This window comes from Myxine glutinosa, chromosome 8 (genome assembly GCF_964187855.1).
Source record: "Myxine glutinosa chromosome 8, kmMyxGlut1.1, whole genome shotgun sequence".
In the NCBI taxonomy this organism is placed as follows: domain Eukaryota; kingdom Metazoa; phylum Chordata; class Myxini; order Myxiniformes; family Myxinidae; genus Myxine; species Myxine glutinosa.
The window spans coordinates 82,823,870-82,848,086 of NC_136268.1; positions in this window are offsets into that span (position 1 = coordinate 82,823,870).

Genomic DNA, 24,217 nt, shown 5'->3' on the forward strand with positions numbered 1-24,217 from the left:
ATAGTGAGCAAGTCCTTTGTCAAAAACGGTATTTTTTGTTTTTTGATTAATCAATAAATTGAGGAGTTATTTAATTATTAGCGATTAATTCAGTACTTATTTAATTAATCAAATTTCCTTTCTCTTCTGACCATTAACTCAGGCACCTTTTGAGTTAGGAAGCTGACATTTGGACATGCCAATGACCAGGTGATTTGGCTGCAAAGGATATTTTTGATTTATTAATTAATAAATTAATCGATTAATTATGTAATTATTTGATTAATGCCAAAAAAAAATTTAAATTTAAAGTTACAGATTCTGATGAAATAGTGGTAGTTTATGTGTTCTCTGACCAAATTGATTAATAATTTAATTTTTTAATGATTATTATTTATTTATTTTCATTATTAATCATTTATTTATTTTCTTTCTCATTTGGCCAATATCTCAGGCACCTTTTGAGCTGGGAAGCTAATATTTGGACATGAGTGACCAAGCGATGTGGCTATCAAGGATATTTTTGATTTATTGATTAATCATTTCATCTATTAATTATTTATTGATTAATCGATTAATTATTTATTGAGTAATCAATTAATTATTTAATTTTTTATAAATGACTTATTTAATTACATTTCTAAAAGATACATCTTCGGATGAAGCACTAGTGGTTTAGTTATGCGATTAGCCAATTGATTATGAAAATATTTTGTGATAATCTTTTATTGATTTTAATTATACAATTAATCAATCAATTAGTGTACACCTATCCCTCCCAATGCAGCCTCAATGAGCTGCACTGCGGTATTGCCGGGCGCCAGAGGCGCCCCGGCAATGCCGCGCTGCAGCATATTTAATTATTTGGCATGGGGCGGTGTACTTTGAATGTATGTGTACTTGTTGTACACCGCTCCTTTCCTATGCCACCTCCAGGCATTGCAAATCGTCATTGCCGGGCACCGAAGGGGGCTCGGCAGTGACGCACGCTGAAAGAGAGTACTCAGTTTTCACTCTGGTTTCTTGTTTGTTTTCTTGGTTGTCCGGACGATATCTCAGCCATCCTTTGAGCTAGGAAGCTGAAATTTCGGCACAGTAGTGAGCAAGTCCTTTGTCAAATACGGTATTTTTTGTTTTTTGAATAATCAATTAATTGAGGAGTTATTTAATTATTAGCGTTTAATTAAGTACTTATTTAATTAATTAAATTTCATTTATCTTCTGACCATTATTAACTCAGGCACCTTTTGAGTTAGGAAGCTGATATTTGGACATGCCAATGACCAGGTGATTTGGCTGCAAAGGATATTTTTGATTTATTAATTAATCAATTAATCGATTAATTATTTAATTATTCGATTAATGACAAAAAAATTTTTTTTTTTTAAGTTACAGATTCTGATGAAATAGTGGTAGTTTATGTGTTCTCTGACCAAATTGATTAATAATTTAATTTTTTTATGATTATTATTTATTTATTTTCATTATTAATCATTTATTTATTTTCTTTCTCATTTGGCCAATATCTCAGGCACCTTTTGAGCTGGGAAGCTAATATTTGGACATGAGTGACCAAGTGATGTGGCTATCAAGGATATTTTTGATTTATTGATTAATCATTTCATCTATTAAGTATTTATTGATTAATCGATTAATTATTTATTGAGTAATCAATTAATTATTTAATTTTTTATAAATGACTTATTTAATTAAATTTCTAAAAGATACATCTTCGGATGAAGCACTACTGGTTTAGTTATGCGATTAGCCAATTGATTATGAAAATATTTTGTGATAATCTTTTATTGATTTTAATTATACAATTAATCAATCAATTAGTGTACACCTCTCCCTCCCAATGCAGCCTCAATGAGCTGCACTGCGGTATTGCCGGGCGCCGGTGGCGCCCCGGCAATGCCGCGCTGCAGCATATTTAATTATTTGGCATGGGGCGGTGTACTTTGAATGTATGTGTACTTGTTTGTTTTCTTTCTTGGTTGTCCGGACGATATCTCAGCCATCCTTTGAGCTAGGAAGCTGAAATTTCGGCACAGTCGTGAGCAAGTCCTTTGTCAAATACGGTATTTTTTGTTTTTTGAATAATCAATTAATTGAGGAGTTATTTAATTATTAGCGTTTAATTAAGTACTTATTTAATTAATTAAATTTCATTTCTCTTCTGACCATTATTAACTCAGGCACCTTTTGAGTTAGGAAGCTGATATTTGGACATGCCAATGACCAGGTGATTTGGCTGCAAAGGATATTTTTGATTTATTAATTAATCAATTAATCGATTAATTATTTAATTATTCGATTAATGACCCAAAAATTTTTTTTTTTAAAGTTACAGATTCTGATGAAATAGTGGTAGTTTATGTGTTCTCTGACCAAATTGATTACCAATTTAATTTTTTTATGATTATTATTTATTTATTTTCATTATTAATCATTTATTTATTTTCTTTCTCATTTGGCCAATATCTCAGGCACCTTTTGAGCTGGGAAGCTAATATTTGGACATAAGTGACCAAGTGATGTGGCTATCAAGGATATTTTTGATTTATTGATTAATCATTTCATCTATTAATTATTTATTGATTAATCGATTAATTATTTATTGAGTAATCAATTAATTATTTAATTTTTTATAAATGACTTATTTAATTAAATTTCTAAAAGATACATCTTCGGATGAAGCACTAGTGGTTTAGTTATGCGATTAGCCAATTGATTATGAAAATATTTTGTGATAATCTTTTATTGATTTTAATTATACAATTAATCAATCAATTAGTGTACACCTCTCCCTCCCAATGCAGCCTTAATGAGCTGCACTGCGGTATTGCCGGGCGCCGGAGGCGCCCCGGCAATGCCGCGCTGCAGCATATTTAATTATTTGGCATGGGGCGGTGTACTTTGAATGTATGTGTACTTGTTTTCACTTTGCACAAAAATAACATCAAGTAATCTAATCAATAGGAATGTCCTGTGCCTATAACATCGACGTTATAGGCACAGCTGCATCTAGGCATTGTGTAACATCGACGCGGCTTTTGTTTTAATTAAAACTTTTTGTACTTGTTTAAAATATATCTCTGCATTTTCCCGCGTTGACACCGAGTCGTTCTTCATCGACTGTGTCATTCATTTTGGAAATGGAAGTTTCCACGCAACGCATGAATTGTCACGAGTCAAGAGGAAGTGTCTCGTCATCATCAAATGACAAATATATTACATTGTGAAAATTAAAGATTTCAAATAAACCTATTTAAAGTGTATGCGCAAATAACTAATAAATAAAGAAACGAAGAAATATCTCTCGGTAATTTCCTGAACCATATTTTACTTCCGGCTAATAATGTTGAATGAAATAAAAACGAAGAAATATATGTCGTTTTGTGACGACTGTCATCAAAAGAAAACGGTGAATTCATTCAGTTCGGCTCGGGTCACTCGGTTTAAAGAAAAAGCGATAATGTCGACATGTTGCCGTCTGTCATGTTGGGCGGTGTATGATACATGTTGGGCGGTGTATGACACATGTTGGGCGGTGTATGATACATATTGGGCGGTTGTTGGCGGTTGGGCGGTTGTTGGCGGTTTGGCGGTTGTTGGCATTTGGGCGGTTGTTGGCGGTTCGGCGGTGGGCGGTGATATGGTGTATTTTTAAAAATATATCTCTGCATTTTCCCGCGTTGCTGACACCGAGTCCAAAACCATCGATAAAAATGAAATCATATGGTGAGTTAGATTGGAGATAAAGGCGTGAGAGAGACTCAATGGCCTTGAAGTTACAGGCGTTTGAGAATTCATTTCGTTCTATAAACGGCAACTTTCATCGGATTTTCTTCCCGTTTTTTTTCAACCGAGTCTAAAACTATGTTAGCGACTGTGAAAAATGAAATGATATATCGAATTTGATTTGAAATAAAACTGGGAGAGAGAGCAAGACACCACGGGCCTACAAAACAGGCCTCAAAGCTATGCGAGTTAATAAAATGGTGGATATTTGTTTATATGAAGCGAAGGCTCTCCCAGAATGGGTGGAGCTATGGGTGGAGCTACTCTGCAAACCGAGTAAGCCACACCCCGGACAGACGCCCAACAGACAGACAGACAGACAGAATCATCTACGGCTATTATAATATATATATATATATAATATATATATATATATATATACATATATACATACATACATACACACATATACATTGTCATCTGAAAGTATTCACACTCCTTGACTTTTTTCATAATTTGTTATGTTCCAGCCTGAATTTAGAATGATTTAAATTGATATTTTTTGTCACTGATCTACACATAATACCCCATAAAATGTCAAAGTGGAATTTTTTTTAGAAGTTTTTACAAAATAATTAAAAGTGAAATACAGAAATATCTAATTTACATAAGTATTCAAAGCCCTGAGTAATTATTTAGTAGAAGTGCCTTTGCCAGAAATTACAGCTTCAAGTCTTCTTCGGTATGTCTGTATCAGCATGGCACATCTGGATTTGGGGAGTTTCTCCCATTCTTCCTTGCAGATTTGCTCAAGCTCTGTCAAGTTGAGTGGGGAGTGTCGGTGAACAGCAACGTTCAAGTCTTTCTACGGATTCTCAAAGGGATTCAAGTCTGGGCTTTGGCTGGGCCACTCAAGGACATTCATGTTATAGTTGTAAAGCCATTTCAGTGTTGCTTTGGCTGTATGTTTGGGGTCATTGTCCTGTTGGAATGTAAATCTTCACCTCAGTCTCAGGTCTTTTGCATTCTGAAGAAGGTTCTCCTCAATGATTTGCCTGTATTTGGCTCCATTCATTGTTCCATCTATCCTCAGAAGTCTCCCAGTCCCTGCTGCTGAAAAGCATCCCCATAGTATGATGCTGCCACCACCATGCTTCATGGCAGAGACAATGTTAGATGGGTGATAATATTTGTGGTATTTTGGGCCTCTGGGGGTATTTAAGGGTCTTTGGTGTCTTCAGTGTCTTTAAGGGTCTTTTGGGTCTTCATGGTGTTTTGGGTCTTCACAGTGTTTTGGGTCTTCAGGGCCATTTGTGTCTTCAGGGTCTTTTGGATCCTCTGTGCCTTTAAGGGTATTTTGGGTCTTTGGGGTGTTTAGGGTCTTTGGGGTCGTCAGGGGCTTTTGGGTCTTATGGTTCCTCTGGATCTTTAAGGGTCTTTGGGGTATTTTCGTTATTCTGGGTATTTAAGGGTCTTTGGGGTGTTTTGGATCTTTTGAGTGCTCAGGGTGTTTTGGGTCTTTTGGGTTTTCGGGGCCATTTGGGTCTTCAGGGTCTTTTCGATCCTCTGGGCCTTTAAGGGTCTTTGGGGTGTTTTGGGTCTTTGGGGTCGGTAGGGGCTTTTGGGTCTTAAGGGTCTTTTGGTTCCTCTGAGTCTTTAAGGATCTTTGGGATATTTTGGGTCTTCGTGGTATTTTGGGTCTTTGCAATCTTTCAGGGTATTTTGGGTCTTCAGGAGTCTTGGTGGTCTTGGGTGACCTATAGGGTCGTCACGGGTCTGAGGGGTCTCAGCAGTCTAAAGGGTCAAAATGTATAATCCGACAGTACGTAATTAAGAGTTCACGGACTGTGTTTTGGCTTTTAATTATATTTGAAGAAGAAGACGGTATGGTCACAAATAAACATACAAACAAACAAACAAACATCACCACATACGTTTGCTCTATTATAACAAGATGTCCGATCGATTGAATTTGCCACAGGTGGACTCAAATCAAGTTGCAGAGACATCTCAAGGATGATCAATGGAAATTGGGGGCATCTCAGCTAAATTTGGAGTGCCATAGCAAAGGGTTGAATACTAATTGACTCAAGACATTTCAGTTTTTCAATTTTAATTAATTTGTTCAAAAAAAAATGCCTCTGACATTATGGAGGTATTACGTGTAGATCAGTGAAAAACAAAATCAATGTGATCCATGTTAAATGCAGGATGTAACACAAGAAAATGTAAAAAAAAAATAGTCAAGGGGTGTGAATACTTTCTGAAGGCACTGTGTATATATTTATATCTGAGAGCTGAGAAATTTTTCTCAATAAGAAAATGTTAATGTTATCAGAAGCATATTTTCCCTTTCCTCCAGCTGACACATTAGTATGCTCTCCTCGGTGAACACCACCCCTACCTGAAGGAATACAGGTTGATGATGGATGCGTCCGAACAGAAATGTGCACATTTGGAAATCTAAGCAGCCACGCATAAACCGGTAAAGCAAAGGATTGTGGGCACAAGTGAAGGACTTCTCCATCTGTCGCCACTACTTCAGATCAGCCCCATCTCTGCCGAACCAAAGCGACGAATATGTCACCTTGGTGGAGGATCCTACTTGATATGAAATACAACCAACGTTTCGAGTCGAGACAGCGGCCACGAAGCAGCAACTTGGAAGCAAGGCCTTCCTCTGCAGCATGGAATCAATCACACTTGCTTTTTTCCCCCTTTTGCACAGGAACATCCAAAATCCATCACACCACAGCAAGGATTGTTGCCAAGGGGAACAACGGGACAAAAGGAAAGGGATGTGAAAGGGTAAGCGGAGGTAGGGTGGGAGGTGTAGCTGTGAAAACACCATTGACCAATTCCTGCTTCAATATATATATATATACAGTCACGTGAAAAAGTAAGTACACCCCATGTAAAGTTTTGACTTTTTCAACATACAACTATTTGATCTTCATTTCAACAATATTGGGAGATAAAGTTGATATAATATAACAAATATCATGAAACATTTACATTTTGTAGTCCATTGTATAATTTAAATAAACATAAATGCAAATTTCACATGTGGAAAAAGTAAGTACACCCTTGGCTCTAATAGGTGGTATTGCCCCCATTGGCAGAAACAACCTCAAGTAGGCGTTTCTTATAACTGTCTACCAGTCTCTGACATCGACTGGGAGAAATTTTTGCCCACTCCTCCATGCAGAATTCTTTCAGCTGTGCGATGTTTGAGGGGTTTCTTGCATGAACAGCTCGTTTCAAATCCTCCCACAATATCTCGATGGGATTTAGATCCGGGCTTTGACTTGGCCATTCCAGAACCCTCCATTTCTTTCTTTTCAGCCATTCCTTGGTGGACTTACTGGTATGTTTAGGGTCATTGTCATGTTGCAAGGTCGACCTTTGGTTGAGCTTCAACTTGCCGACAGATGGCCTCACATTATCCTCAAGCACCCTCTGGTACAATGAAGAATTCATAGTGGATTCTATGATGGTGAGCTGCTCAGGCCCTGATGCAGCAAAGCTGCCCCAAACCATTATATTTCCACCACCATGCTTTACAGTTGGTATCTGGTTCTTGTGGTCAAATGCTGTCTTTGGTTTTCACAAAACATGTCTTCTGGTACTGTGGCCAAATAGCTCTACCTTTGACTATCTGTCAGGGCACATTGTTCCAGAAGTGCTGGTCTTTGCCTCGGTGTTCATTGGCAAACTTTCGTCTTGCCCTGATGTTCTTTCTGGACAGCAAAGGTTTCCTCCTGGCACACCTCCCATGTAGATCAAATTTGTGCAGCCTCTTTCTAATGGTAGACTCGTGCATTTTGACATCAACAGTGGCAAGAGATACCTGTAGGTCCTGTGATGACATTCTGGGGTTCTTCGAGACTTATTTCAGCATCTTGCGGGCTGCTCTTGGGCTGAACTTGCTGGGGCGGCCTGGCCTGAACAAGTTGGCAGTTGTTTGGAATCTTCTCCACTTGTAGATGATCTTCCGGACAGTCGAATGATTGATTTCAAATTGTTTGGAGATCTTTTTAAATCCTTTCCCAGACTCGTAGGCATCTATAACCTTCTCTCTGAAGGCCTCAGAGAGCTCTTTTGATCTAGGCATGGTGACGCCGCACTCTTCAACAACAAAGAGCAAACCAAACTAAATGTCTGAGGTTTGAATAAGACAGGTTCCTCCAAGATCCTCTCTAACGATATTCTAATCATTTGCACCTGAGCTGGTGCACCTGATTCTAATTTTAGGTATTTGAAGTAGTGATAAATGTCGGGGTGTACTTACTTTTTCCACATGCAAAATTTGCATTTATGTTTATTTAAATTATACAATGGACTACAAAATGTAAATGTTTCATGATATTTGTTATATTATATCACCTTTATCTATCAATATTGTTGAAATGAAGATCAAGTAGCTGTATGTTGAAATATGTTGAAAAAGTCAAAACTTTACATGGGGTGTACTTACTTTTTCACGTGACTGTATATATAAAGTATTTAGAATTAGAATGTGAGTATGTCTATAAAGTATGTACAATTAGAATGTTATTACGTTTATAAAGTATGTACAATTAGAATGTGTCTATAAAGTATGTACTACAATTAGAATGTGAGTACATCTATAGATTAACATGTGAGTGCATCCATGTTATGAATTCTCTTTTACTCTTTATATTTACATCGATATCGTATATGCTATTTACTTATGTCATAATATTGCTCGTTTTTCTGTGGTAAATGTTTCTATTTCAACAAAGAACCACCTACACATTATGCAATCAAAAAGGCCATGACTCACACTCCTTCCCTCCCATTACTCCCATCCTTTCCAGCCACATTAAGTTCATTAATCCGGACTTATTGTTCCACCATGCTTCACTAACCTACCTTCTCCAGCTTATACTTTCTCCTTCCCTGATATTTCAAAATTGTTTTCTTCAATTTTTTCACATTCTCTTCCTCTCACCCTTGCACCCAATTACAATCTTACTATAATTCACCAAATGTCCGTCTGTCTGTCTGTTCGAAGGTACCGTAAAAACTGCTGAACCGATCGCAAAGATATTTTCGGTGGATAATCCTGGGATCCCCAGGAGTAAAATAGGCTATTTAGTTTTCCCAATTTCAGCTTTAGTCTCCAGCATTCTCAGGTTTGGACTCCCGCATAACATTCGCGTTCGCATGACGTTCATTTTTCTCATTGTGACGACACACAAACGGCTGCACCCGGGAAAGCAACATGTCTCCATCGATCGCTAGCAGATCGCTGTCTCCATCGATATTGCCAAGGCCGTAACAGCTATCGGCTCAAAATCCTTTCAACTGTTGATTTGGTACAGTTACACGTTTCGGGAATTTGGTACACGTATCGGGAGTACATACGACATAGCGATTGTGAACACGATTATCGATAATGATTCACGATCACGATCATCATGATCATAGTGTATCGATCACGATTTGAAACACGATGGTACAATATTTACCGATAGGCTGTTTAGAATTTGATGATTTGCATGTGATATGATTCAACCGATGTTTATATGAATCGTTTAAAATTAAAAAAACCTTCAATTTCTGAGATTTTGCCATCGCCATATGCAGATTCGCCACGGACCCACGATCGATGTTTGTATACGTGAACGTACCCGTTTGTTTGCGAACGGGTACGTTTTTCATGGAAGTCCTTCACGAACTTGCTGTCCATGTCTGACGTGCGACTGAAGGTGCTACAGGAATGTGGAATTTATTGGTTTCATGCTTTGGCATTCACCGTTTCTGCATTGCCTGTTTGCTTCTGGCCTCCCACCCGTGCGTAGCACAGGTATTTCTCGAGTTGTGTCTAATGCGTAGACAGTCTCAACCCCCATCTGGACAAGGTGAAAAAATCCTACCAAGCTAAATATTAAAGGAATAAATCTTCTGAGAGCAAGAGTATCAACAAACATGTTCAGTTCGTGAATAATGCCTGAGATCATTTCAAGACACATCTCAAGAACCCTTGAGATTTATACCTCAGGCATTACGAACCACTAATGTACATATATTTTTTACATGTTCATTTCCACCAGACAGCGATTTCATATCCTGTCGATTGTGCTTGTACTTGCGATGACTATTTAATGCAACTCTATCTTTGTTTGCCATTCATTTTACTGATATCTATCAAATATATTTTTCCAGGCTTCTGATTTTATACGATATTCACTTGCTGAATTTCACCTGATTTTATACGATATTCACCTGCTGAATTTCACCTGATTTTATACGATATTCACCTGATTCACCTGATTTTATACGATATATTCACTTTTTTTTTTTTTTTTTTTTTTGTGTATACAAGATCGAGGCTCGTGAAGGAGCGAACATTTATCACACAGAAAGACAAATCGACAAACCGACACATAACCGACAAACCGACACATAAAACAAAAAGCATCGGGAGCGGTAGACAAGATGGGGAGAGAGGGGGAAGGACACAAACACAACATTTGAGAGCAGGAACCGAGAGACATGGAGACATCGAGAGATCTGTGGGAGGGAGAGGGCTTTGGGGAGAGGCATGGGAAAGGGGGTGGGAGAGGCATAAAACATATGGACATGTCTAAACATGTTGTAACACTGTAACATTGTAACTGTAACACTAACTGTAATTGTAACTTGTAATTGTAACACTTGTAATTGTTACAATTGTAATTGTAATTGTAAACAATTGTAATTGTAACTGTAATTGTAACTGTAACTGTAACTGTAACTTGCTGAATTTCACCTGATTTTATACGATATTCACCTGATTCACCTGATTTTATACGATATTCACCTGATTCACCTGATTTTATACGATATATTCACTTGCTGAATTTCACCTGATTTTATACGATATTCACCTGATTCACCTGATTTTATACGATATATTCACTTGCTGAATTTCACCTGATTTTATACGATATTCACCTGATTCACCTGATTTTATACGATATATTCACTTGCTGAATTTCACCTGATTTTATACGATATTCACCTGATTCACCTGATTTTATACGATATTCACTTGCTGAAACATCCACTTTAACAAGCAATGAAGAAAAGGGATTTCTTCATCAGATTAAATATAGACAAAGCCATATACTGTAAACACAATTTTCGAAAATCATGCAGAAAATTATTACGCTGTGCTTGTTACATCTCAAAAGTAATGCCTTGTGAGGTCAGGCTCGTGCTCCGAATAATCCCAGCATTTGCTCGGGAATGAAATTTGCAGCAAAATAGAAGGAGATTGGTGATACAAGGCTTGAGCACATGCGTCAGACAGGAGATGAAATTTCAAGCGGAGCTATGGCAAATCCAAGGGGAAATGGGAGCTGACAGGTTCGCCATCACACTGCCCACGCCAGCTCACGGGTCTGCCCGGACTATGAAGTTTCCACTCAAAGTTGGCATGCCATCTCGACCTCTGCTGCCCTTTTCTCGCCACTGTACTTGCAGTTGCAAATCCCAGAGGGGAGGGAATTGGGGGGATAAAATAAAATAAAAATCCTTCGAAAATGTAGGTGACGATGTCTGTCATGGGACAAAGCCGCATAAGTAGCATTCATGGAAAGATACACTCAGAATGGGAGAGAGAGTGGGAGAGGGAGAGAGAGAGAGAGTGGGAGAGGGAGAGAGAGAGTGAGAGAGAGTGGGAGAGAGTGGGAGAGAGTGTGAGAGAGTGCGAGAGAGTGTGAGAGAGTGTGAGAGAGTGGGAGAGAGTGTGGGAGAGAGTGGGAGAGAGTGGGAGAGAGTGGGAGGGAGAGAGAGGGAGAGAGAGAGTGGGAGAGAGTGTGGGAGAGAGAGGGAGAGAGAGAGGGAGAGAGAGAGAGAGAGGGGGAGAGAGAGAGAGTAGGAGAGGGAGGGAGAGAGTGGGAGAGAGTGGGAGAGAGTGGGAGAGAGAGAGAGAGGGAGAGAGAGAGAGAGAGGGAGAGAGAGAGAGAGAGTGGGAGAGAGAGTGGGAGAGAGAGGGAGAGAGAGAGGGAGAGAGAGAGAGAGTGAGAGAGGGAGAGAGACGTCCTTTTATTCCAAAAAATATAAAGTGCATGGATGTACAGTGTATAAAATCAACAAAGCCAAAAACAAGAGAAAACGATGAAGCGAGGAAACAATACAGATACATGCGCTGATCAGTTCAAATTTTACCGAAAACAAATGCAATCTTCTGCAGCAATACTACGAAGTGTAGAAATTATGAACAATCAAGAGAAAAATAATACCAACTCGTTTTGGCGGACTTCACAGACACTTTTCAAACACCATTTTTCTACAAATCCATCAATTTCACCCATGATCTTGGAAAACTCAAACTCATGTTTTAGCCTTGCAGCACACAGTGCATTGAAAAACGTCATGACATTGCATTGATGAATGGGCTTACCATGCCGCTTCTCCTTTCTGGACAGGTAAGTAGCAAGCTTTGCTGTAGCTACAAAAAAGCACAACAGTTCATATTCTTTGTTGTGTTGCCGTCTCTTTTTGAGCCCAAAAATAAAGGATCGAAAAGTAAATCTGAAATTCATTTTGAACGACACAAAGTCTAACCATTCAAATAAAGGAAAAAGTCTTTCACAACCAATAAAAAAATGAAAAACATCCTCATTTACAGAACAAAAGGGGCAACATGCAGATATTGGGGCAAAATTCCATACATATGTATTGCATGGGATGATCCAGTGGGCAAGGCGCCACTGAAGATCACCTGTTCTTTTGTTAATCAGCTTACAATACATTGATTCCCATACAGGTTCATTGGGGGGCCCGGCAGGGAGTAGCCTCTTCCATCGTGCTACTCCATTTAGCGGAGGAATACCAAGAACTTGAGATAACCACCACCTATACAGGCTCTTGCTGCTCTCAGCGTGCAATACACTTGTCCCTGTGCTAACAGGTGGAAGTTCCTTGGGAAAGCAGTCAAAAATCAGTTTCGGAAACGGGGACTCGTTGGGGTGTCCAAAAGTATTCCAAGTCCAAAGTTTCTGTAGCTGATGACGTTTTTGAACAACTTTCCTCAAAATCGTTCCAATTGTCCTCTTGGATCGAATCGCCGTCAAGGTTGAAATTTCCTCCACATTCCTCCACCCGACACCGGAGTTTGGCCGAAGGTGCCATACTTTCTTTATGCCTGCCTCAATAAAGCGTTGGCACAAATGTCGACTCTTGAGAACATCAGGGAAGAGAGGATTGAAGAACAGGGGTTCAACCTCGAACATCCCTGGGGAGTAAGTGTCCGCTTTACGGCTCACGGAAAGTCTTTCCCAGGCACTGAGAAGGCTCTGGTAAAATATGGGGAGCGTTGATGTATTCACGTACTTAAGGTGAGTCAGGAATACTTCGAGACCATAGCCGAGTCTACCCGCCTGCTGTAAAATATGGCAAGCCAAGGCATGGTTTGGCAGGTTTTCACCAAATAGGAGGCGTTGAATGGAGCACAGGCGAAAAGCCATGAGACGGGATCTCACGTGAACAAGGCTCTGACCACCTTCAGATGAAGTATGGCATATTACGCTTGGCCGCAGCCAATGATGGCCTCCCCAAAAAAAGTCCACAAGTTTGGCCTGTATCCTGTCCAGCAGCACTTCTGGTGGTTGCAGGCAAATAAAGCGATGCCACAACGTTGTAGCAACCAAGTTGTTTGCCACTAAGACTCGGCCCTTAAATGAGAGGTGTGGTAGGGTTCTTTTCCACAGGTTCAGCCTCCTGTCTATTTCTCCAGTCACACCTTCCCAATTCCTTTTCTCAAATTGTGTAGAGCCCAGGGACACACCAAGGTAATCAACACCATCTGCTTTCCACTCTAAGTTTTCTGGAAGAGCAGGCAGATGTGTTGAGACAGGTAGGCAACTATTAAGGTATGGCACCCAAAGAGCTTTGCTTTTCGTCCAATTAACCTTCAGAGATGAAGCCATGAAAAAGGTGCTTAAGGACTTTACAAGAGCAACAATGTCTTGGTGGTTTTTTATAATGACGCAAACATCATCTGCATAGGCCGATATAGTCATTGGTGGGCTTCCAGGAAAACAGGTCAGGCCAGAGATATTCTTTCTCAGTGTGCAAAGTAATGGCTCCATTGCTAACGCAAAAAGCAAACCTGAGACTGGGCAACCCTGCCGTACCCCCCTCTGAACCTTTATGGGGGGAACCAGTTCATTGTTCACCTTAATTACACTGGAGATGTCAGTGTACAATAGAGTTATAAAGGCCCTGAAAATTACCCCAAACTCACATGCTTCAAGAACATGGCACAAGAAAACATGGTCAATGCTGTCAAAGGCTTTTTCAAAGTCTAGAAAACATATTCCAAAATCATTTTGGTCATGGCGAGCATACATTAAATCCCGCACGAAAAAAATGTTGTCGTAAATCGAACGACTGGGGATGCAGAATGTCTGATCAGGTAAAACCAGATCACCAATGACTTTTTTCAAACGATTTGCCATTGCTTTCGAAACCATTTTATAGTCAGTGCACATTATTGAAACCGGTCTCCAATTCTCCATCCGCCGGAGATCTCCTGACTTTGGGAGAAGACTCACCACTGCTCTCCTTAGACTTAGTGGCATTACACCTTTTCGCAAGGATTCTTGGAATACAATCAATAGTTCCGGGCCCAAAATGTCCCAAAATTCCATGTAAAACTCAGCTGGCAGGCCATCAATTCCCGGAGCCTTTCCGGATTCCATTCCAACCAGGGCACGCTGTAACTCATCAAGGCTTAAAGGCACATCCAGCTCCAGGCGTTGAGTCTCAGTTAGGGTTGGGAGATGGGAGGTAAAACATTTTATTTTATCCTCATATATATCTTTTTTAGCAAATAGTTCAGAATAATACTTTCTAATAGTGATTTTTACCCCATCAGAATTTGTAATTTCATTCCCACTGGGGTCCTTAACTGATAAAATAAGCCGGGGAGGCTTCGTTTCAGCTTCTAAGTGAAAGAAGGCTTTGCTAGGACTATCCGATACTTTAATGCTTTTTACTCTCAGTCTAACTAGTAGTCCTGCAGCCTTCTCCTGTAATAGTTCCCGGAGTTGGGTCCTTTTTTCAAGGAGCAATTTATAATTTGTCTCATTTTCTTGCTCTGCCATTTTGTTTTGCAGTTTTAGAATTTCGGTTTCCAACCGTGCCAATGTGATTTGACTTTCACTAGGACGTGCCCGTACGTGGGTGCCCGTTCCTTGCCAAAAAAAAAAAAAAAAATGTCTTCGCCCATGCATGCATGGGCGTGCCCATGGGCCCATGGGCGTGCCCGTAAGTGCGTGATGTGACCGTACAATGAATGTATCGTCCCGACGCCGCAGCTCGGATGGCGCTGCAGTTAATCGGGCCTGTATCGGCAGAGTTATTATAAACGTGTACTACAATCGATCGTACCTTACAACAATCAACACAGATTGCAACGTCAAATAAATGAATACGCTCTCAAATGTGCCGTCCGAGGCAGCGTCTGCTCGCCACGTTCAGCATCAGTACGTCGTCACTATGACTATCCGTAAGTCCGGAAGTGACGTCCTCATTTGACTGTCCGGAAGGTCGCATATCGCAGTTACGATGAATCGCAAATTAGTTTTAATTAGTTTTAAAACATAGTTTAACGCCAACATAGTTTGCCAACGTGAAATAAATGAATACGCTCTCAAATGTGCCGTCCGAGGCAGAGTCTGTTCGCCACGTTCGGCACACGTGATAGCTCGCTGCTCTCTGATTGGTTGAATCGTTTTTTGGACATAGCTCGGTAACTACTTCTCCGATTAATATGAAACCTTGAAAAGGCACATCCTCAGGTCCCCAGCAATATACCTGGCAAGTTTCAAGTATATCGGACCCGTGGTTGTCGAGAAACAGCGGTCACAGACACACATACACACACACATACACACACACATACACACACACATACACACACACATACACACACACATACACACACACATACACACAGAGATTACTGGAATTATAGATAGATGAGTGATGTGGGAATTAAACTGTTGACAAAACAGTCATATATGAGTTTTCATATTATCCCACCAAAGGTTAGTGGAAGCAAAGAGGGGCTTTTTTTCCAACTATAGCTATCCATAGGATGCGAAAGGCTTCCTTAAACAGGGTATCATCCAAAAGACTTGTATTGAATTTCCAATAGGCGCTCCTCCGTTTGAATTGAGGGAAAGATAGGCCCATCGTGACCATGTGGTGGTCAGAGAAGATGGAAGGGGTAATAGTTGAGGAGGTTACAATATTCCTTAATCGTGGGGTGATGTACCAGCGGTCAAGCCTCGCTAAGGATACTTGGCCATTGGAGCATCGACACCATGTAAACTGCCGGTCATTTGGGTGCATCAATCGCCATACATCCAAAAAAGCCCCACCTGAAAGAAACTGGGAGAGGTCACCATGGGACTCGGGATGTGGTTCCGGTGAATTTCTGTCTATTTTGGGCTCTAGCGTACAATTGAAATCTCCCCCCATGCATATGCACTGATTTGGGTCAAACAAATTTAAATGGTTTATCACTTCAGTAAAGAAGGCTTTACGGTCAGTACTCTCACTTGGTGCATATACATTAAAAATAATAAGCTTCAGGCTATTGATCACCAATTCTAGGGAGGCAAAACGTCCCCGAATCACCTCCTGAAAGAGGCAAGATTCAGGTACAAGCCCTGGTTTTAACAAAAACCCCACTCCAGCAGATACAGATGACATATTACTGAAGAAACATTTAACCTTTGAACATGCTGCACCAGTCATGTTCAACCTTCTCAATAATATGAGTTTCTTGCAGTAATATTACATCAACTTGTTTCCGTTTGAATAAACTATTCACTTGGATCTGGCGGACGTGACTGGCCCCACCGCCATTTATATTGAGTGTTGCAAGATTAAGCGTCTTCATCACTCATTAGTAAATTTTGTCTGACACTGTGAGTACTCACTCTTTGCCTTTGTTATGATTTTCTTTAGTCGATGAAACTGCGATTTTGTTAGGTTTAGTTCCTCAGATTTTTTTTATGACTAGTTTTGCAGCCTGAATAAAAGGAGACAAATCAGGGAAATGATCCCCAATGATGACATTTCGCTGTCTATACGTTTCATTGAGGAATGAGAGAACAATATGGGGAGGGGTTGGGGGTTGATCTGCCATTAATTGTGATAATGCTGTTACCTCCACCTCCTCTTCCGATTCTGATAAATCAGAAAGTGGTCCAATGGGGTCTGGGTCAATACCGTTTTCTTCTCCTGCTATGCAACCTAGCCTTCCCTTGTCTGGGGGGTCCACACAGTGCTGTGTTTGGGAAACATCAGCACATTGATTACTGATTTCCTCAATTGGCATGAAATCATTATTCCCACATTCCTGTGGATTTATGTTTCCACCCTTATCTGCTATATTGGCAGATTTATTATGGATGTCAGCCTGTTCGGCGACATTCGCTTGGATCAATGATGCACCATTCACGGTATCGTGGCCTGAATTATTTACATCATTAACGTCGTCTGTGTGAGTAATGGAAGCGCGTTGTTTTAGCGGCTGAACCCTGATGCTCTTTTCTGGGTTTTCCTCTTTATTTATTTGGTCCACGCTTTGTAGAGAGATTCCAGGTGCCTCCTGAAGAGTTTTTCTACCAACAGCCTGCAAATCGAGCACAACCTTTTTACCTGCTCCAGATGAGTCACTATCATCCGGAGCCCTTCGTTTACTCGTCCCCACTTTACTATCAGTGTCCATTTCAACATTTTGCTGAGGAGGAATAAATACATTCACGCTTGGAACACTGGATTCACCCTCATTAGGAATTTTAAGCGGTGGCAATGCGTTAACCTCCCCCCCCCACTGGGAATCTCAATTAGTGGAGCAACGTTAACCTCCCTCCCACTGGGAGTATTCATTAGTGGAGCAGCGTTAACCTCCCTCCCACTGGGCGTATTCATTAGCAGAGCAACCTCCTCCTTACAAACTATTAAAGGTGGGCGCGATTCGGAAAATTTTAAGTCCGCTTACCGCTTATCCGCTCCGCCAGCCCGTGTAGTCCGATTCGCTTATCCACTTCAGCGGCCGAAAATCTTAGTCCGCTTACCGGTTATCCGCTTATCCGCTTCGATTCGATTTTTTAAAAGCGCTTCGACGTTTTTAAAGCGATTTTTGACGTTTCTAAAGGGAATTTAATGCTTTTTAAGCCTAAATAGCCATTTCTAACTACTACAAAGACAAACAAAGCTTTTAAGATCAAAAATATACATTTTTATTGAAATAAAATTTATTCAAAATTTATTGAAATAAAGTTTTCCACTCGACTCTACTCTACTCTACAGTTAATTTAAATATAATTTTAATATATGCAAGTTACATTAAAGAAAAATCAATTTGCCTGTCCTTTCTTTGACAAGAGAGTCTACTAGTCAACAGACTAGCAGTCTGTTGACTAGTCCTCGTCTTCCTCCTCCACCTCATGGGCCTTCTTGAGGATTTGGAGGTTGCCCTTCATGAAGATGAGGGCCTCGAAGTTCGGTGCAGCCAGGGCCGACCTCTTAGGCCTGAGGATGTCCGACCCATAGCTGAACACGCGCTCGACCGAGGCAGAGCTCGGGAGCGGCGTGTTATACCTGAGAAATAGAGTTACCAAAGCATCACGGAACTCGAGCGGGAAGAGATTGGGCGAGAGCCCCGGGTTCCCCCTCAGCGGCTTCCTCGACCAGTTGTTGACCTCTTCCCTGATCTTCTCCTCGAGGTTCTCCTCCTGCTGCCCCTCCTCCATGGCGAACAGGTAGTCCGTAGCTACTGCTCGAGCCGGGCTGGGGTCCCTGCTGGGCGCTGCGCGCGAGCTGAGGGTCAGGGCGCAGATCTCCTGACTGTCCTCCACGTCCCCCATTATGTTGACCGCCGGGTTGTGGATGTCGCTGTGCTGGGACTGCTGGTTTGCGTCGCTCGTGTGCCTGTCCCTGGCACTGCCGCTGGGCTGGAGAGTCAGAAATCTCTCCATCTTGACGTTATTGCCGCTCTAGCGTCCAATAAAATATTCAGTTTTCACATATTATTCACTTAAATAAATATTCACAATTCTAGAGTAACGGCTCAGGCTAACAGCTGATTTGGCGAATCGCGATGCGCTTTAATTTTTCGGTAGTCCGCTTACGCTTATCCGCTTCGGTTTCCGGGGGTTGTTCCGATTCGCTTATCCGCTTCGAAAACGTTAGTCCGCTGCAGCGGATAAGCGGATAAGCGGACTTTCGAAGCGGACCGCCCACCTTTGCAAACTATGGCAGTGTGACCTGTCTTGCCACACCTGACACAAGAGGCTTTGGGACAAGAACGTTTTAAATGTCCATACGCTCCACACTGAAAGCATGTTAAGGTGGTGGACGATGCGTATAGCTGGAAATTTGCCTCTTCAAAATTAATTTTGAAAGTGATGTTGAGGCCTGTGTCATCCCCACGGTCTGGAAGGACCATATACACCTGTCTGCGGAAGCTCATTACGTGCTTAACACGTTCATTCCGACACCCAAGAGGGATTGTTGAAATCCTCGATACCATTTTACCGTACCGTGATAGCACGGTCATTAACTTGTCATTTGGGATAAATGGTGGTACGTTAGAAATAACCACTCTCGTCGCGGGAGTTAATAGCGGCGACGCCATCATAAAGTGACCGCTTTCCGTGGTTATTCCCGCACTTACCACGTCATGGACGAGTTCCTCGTCCGAAACGAACACCACCACTTTGTGGTTCATACGCGAAGCTGCACGTATATTTTCATCCCCAACACTGCTCCCCACAGCGAGGATGATGTCCTCGACAGGGACTCCATCCGGAGGCACGCACACAAACGCGTGCTTCCTGGTTAAGCCTTCAAAGTCATCGCGACGAGAGCGTGCATTCGCCATTCCGGCGAAAATACACCCCCCCCCCTCCCCCCGCTTGTCCGAGCCAGACAAGAAGGTATCAAACCTAAATAAACGAACTAAAGTAAATAATAAACGTGCATTATAAGCACAGAAATGGCTTACAACGTGCCGTCAACGCCAGTAGGCCGCACCCAAAATGGGCCCGCTCCCAATCCTCTCTCTCTCGAAGGCAAAGGTGTAGAACAGATGAAAACAAATGCCAAGGCACACAGGATGGAAAAGGGGAGGGCGGGGCAGGGGAGGGCAGGAGAGGGGGGAAAACTCACGACGGACTCACCAAAACACAGAGCAGTTGCTCACAGCCGCCATGACGCTACACCCAACGCACCGACGGCCAATAGGTGGAGAGAGAGAGAAAGAGAGAGAGTGGGAGGGAGGGAGAGAGTGGGAGAAGGAGGGAGAGAGTGGGAGAGAGTGGGAGAGAGAGAGAGAGAGGGAGAGAGAGAGAGACTTTTTTTTTTTGACTTTTATGTGCTTTTATTATAAAAGTATCAAAACACACATGGAAGAACACCGCAAAATTTTTACAAGAAAAAGAAAGTTGTACAAGCAAAAAGAATGTATATACATGTATATGTGGACATTGAGCGTAAGTATAATTTACAAAAACAAACTCAACACCTCATCTGTAAAACAATCGTCGTTCACACTGCCGAAACTTATCCGGGCCGACACTATTCCTTTGAAGCAAAACAGCACATTTTCATCTCTGCCACTCAATTTGATCTTTCTAGTTTTATATATTGCGAGTTTAGCAATTCCGCACAGAAAATTCAAGAAAGGGACCGCTGTCTTGTTCTTGGTGCTCCTTTCAATGCCATACACAAAAATTGCAACAGAAAAAACAAACTGAAATTTATAAAAGAGCTGTTGGAGGAAACAAAAAAGGGGTACCAATCTCTTACATTTCACAAAAGCATGGGTCACATTTTCAGCCTCTTCACAAAAAGGACAAACATTCAGTACAGAAGGACCAAACTTATTAAGTAAGTATTTGGTGACCAGGGCCTGATGAACTAGTCTCCAATTTAAGTCTCCGGTTCGACCTAAGGTTGGAGACCTATACATCTCTTTCCACACTGGAGATAGGAACGAATTAGCCGGAATGATCTCATCCCACCGATTTTTTAAAGGTTTTGTGAAACCCGGTATAAGCACCTCTTGGCATATCCCATAAATAACTTTTTTTCCCATCACATGGAACACACCGCAACCATCTGACTTTGAGAAGACACCCTGTTGTTTTTTTGAGGTGACTTGGAGCTCGGGGAAATAGAGACGAGAGTCCACCACTTCATCTGCCCCAGTCCACCCGATATTTAATTCCCTGAAAGTTTTAATCACAACTCTCAAAACTTTGTCCACCATTCTAGATGACCGAACCCCCACTTTTGATGTGAGAGAACCGGTGGATAACCATCCCTTTAGGGAAGGCTTCATCAGGTCTCGCACTCTGTTTATTCCATTACAGGTGAAGCAATGCATAAATGACCTGGAGGTTGAAATTTCAGGGAATAAAGGATTCAGAACCAATGGCTCATGCATATATTTTTTTGCATCGTAGGACACCTCTAATCGTTGTATTCCAAGGACTTGCCAGGCATTCAGAAGGCTCTGATGAAACTCGGGGAGCAGAGTCGTGTTGACATGCTGCAGGTCCATGAGGAAGAGCTCTCGGTCATACTTCAACCCATCTGCTTCCTGCAGCCAAGCGTTTGTGAGAGGCCGCCACGGGACACACTCACCATACAATAAACGCTTTATCGTCCACATGCGGAAAGCCATTATCCGACTCGGAACATGTATCAAGCTTTGGCCACCTGCATTTCGGGGTCTGCACACCGTGTCTGGTCCAAGCCAATGGTGGCCTCCCCAGAAAAACTGAGTTAGAACCCTCTGAATGCCTGTGACCAAGTATCTCGGAGGTTGGAGGGGGATAACTTTATGCCAAATAAAAGGAACCACCAGGTTATTTATTATTGTCACCCTTGCCTTAAGCGATAGAAGGTGGTGCAACCGTTTCCATCTAGCCAGTTTCTGCTTAATTCTTTCCAAGAAACCCTCCCAATTTTTTTGTTCATATGCTTGGACTCCGAGAAATAACCCTAAATATTTAAACCCCTCTTTGTTCCACTGCATTCCTCCTGGTAACACAGGCAGAGCTGAGGAAGGTGGACTGGGGCCCACCCATAAGGCAACACTTTTGTTCCAATTTACTTTTGCCGTGGAGGCGAGCTCAAACTGGGACAGACATCGAAAGACCTCACCCACATCATTTTGGCTGGAAACAGCAACACAAATGTCATCCGCATAAGCTGAAGTAACCATTTTGTGGTTTTTTGTTAAGGAGACTCCTTCCACTGAGTTTCGGAGCAAAGCTAGTAAAGGTTCGACCGAGAGACTGTATAGCATTCCTGAAAGCGGGCAGCCCTGACGGATGCCTCGCTGAAAGGGAAAAGGGCAACATAAGCTGTTGTTTACCTTCAACAGACAGGATGCATTTTCATACAACAACTTAACATAGGAAACAAAATTTTGTCCAAAACCAGCTCTCTGTAGTACAGCAAACAAAAAAGAATGGTCAACACTGTCAAAAGCTTTTTCATGATCTAAAAGAACCAAACCAAAACCATGAGATGTAGTACGACCGAGACTGATCAAGTCTCTCACCAAAAAAATGTTATCGTAAATAGAACGCTCAGGAACACAATAAGACTGATCAATATCAATCAAAAGGGGGATGACTTCCTTTAGACGTATCGCGAGCGCCTTCGACAATATTTTATAGTCCGTATTTAGGAGTGACACAGGCCGCCAATTTGTGGCGTCTTGCAAGTTCCCTTTTTTTGGAAGGAGACACAAAACTGACCTCCGGCAACTTAGTGGCAATTCACCTTGTTCAAGGCTATCATGAAAGATGTCAAGTAGAGTAGGGCCTAGAATGTCCCAAAAGGCCTTGTAAAATTCAACTGGGAGGCCGTCAAGTCCAGGGGCTTTCCCATCTTGAATTCCTTTAAGAGCAACAGTAAGTTCTCCGAGAGAGATGCCAGGCTCCAGTTGTTGGCGCTGGTCTTCAGACAAAGATGGGAGCAGTTCAAACATCTCGTTTCTGTTTTCCTGGTTCACAGTTCTCAAGGCAAACAGCTTTGAATAAAAGTTTCGTAATTCATCTTTGATGTCACTTTGAGAAGACAGAAGCGCACCGGCAGAAGAGCGCAAAGCGTGAATTTGTTGAGGGGTCTTGGCTGTCTTTTCCAGGTTGAAAAAGTCTTTGTTTGGTTTGTCAAGTTGGATATTGTCCATTCGCAGTCGGACGAAAGCACCAGATGCACGCTCTCTCACCATTTCAGCCAGTAGTGTTCTTTTCTCTGACAACTGCTGGACATTTTCATTGGACATTCCAGATTTCTGCTCACAATAAAGTATATCGTTTTTTAAGGCAGTTATCACACCGAGTGTGTTACAGGTATTATAACGACAGTATTGCTGGCAAAAACACTTAATTTGGGATTTTGTGCAATCCCACCATTGCCTTAAATTTAGGTAGGAAAACTTTTGCATTTCACATTCCTTCCATACCATTCTGAATGCTTCTTTGAAATGCTCACTTTGTAAAAGTTTGACATTGAAAGTCCAATATGCACTTCTACACACGTGATGAGGTAGGCCACATACAACAACAACCATGTGATGATCAGAAAAACCAGATGGCCTTATATATGAATTCTTGACAAGATTTACCTTATCATGGTTAACATAAATTCTATCCAAACGAGCCATTGTCAAAAGATTTCTTGCGGCACAAACCCACGTGTACTGCCGGATATTAGGGTTCTTTACCCGCCACACATCCACAAGTTGAAATTTTTTAATGAGCTGTGCCAAAGGCCTTGCACTCGGTGGATGAGGCTCAGGAGTGTTTCTATCAAGTTGTGGGTTGAGGGTACAGTTGTAGTCTCCCCCCAAGCAAACCAACATGGACAGGTCAATAGTGCTTAAAAAACCTGCTAACTTGTGAAGAAAAGCACTTCTTGCAGAGTTCGCACTAGGGCAGTATACATTAGTCGTGCAAATCTTTTGGTTACCGCTGACAAACTCCACAGATAGTAAATGGCCCTTGCAAATTTCTCTACATCTGATCTCCAACGGCTGGAGTCTAGGATGTAAGACTACTGCAACACCAGCCTTGGCATCAACAAAAGCACTGGAGAAAAAGTGACAACCTTTAAAGATTTTACGCCACTCAACCTCAGAAGACTGATTTGCATGCGTCTCTTGTAACATCAGCACATCAATTTTTTCATTCTGAAACATTTGAAACACCTGGAGGCGACGCACACAACTGCGACCACCGTTGATGTTTAAGGATGCTACTTTTATCTCCACTCTGTTAACTATTCATAAAGTTCCTTGCCCGCTCGAGTTACACATTTTCTTAGCCTCTGGAATTGAGGTTCTGACATGTTAACCTGATAAGGTTCACGAATCATGTTCTTTGCAGTCAAAATAAAATCATGCAGATTCGGAAAGTAGTCTTTGATTTTTACATGTCTT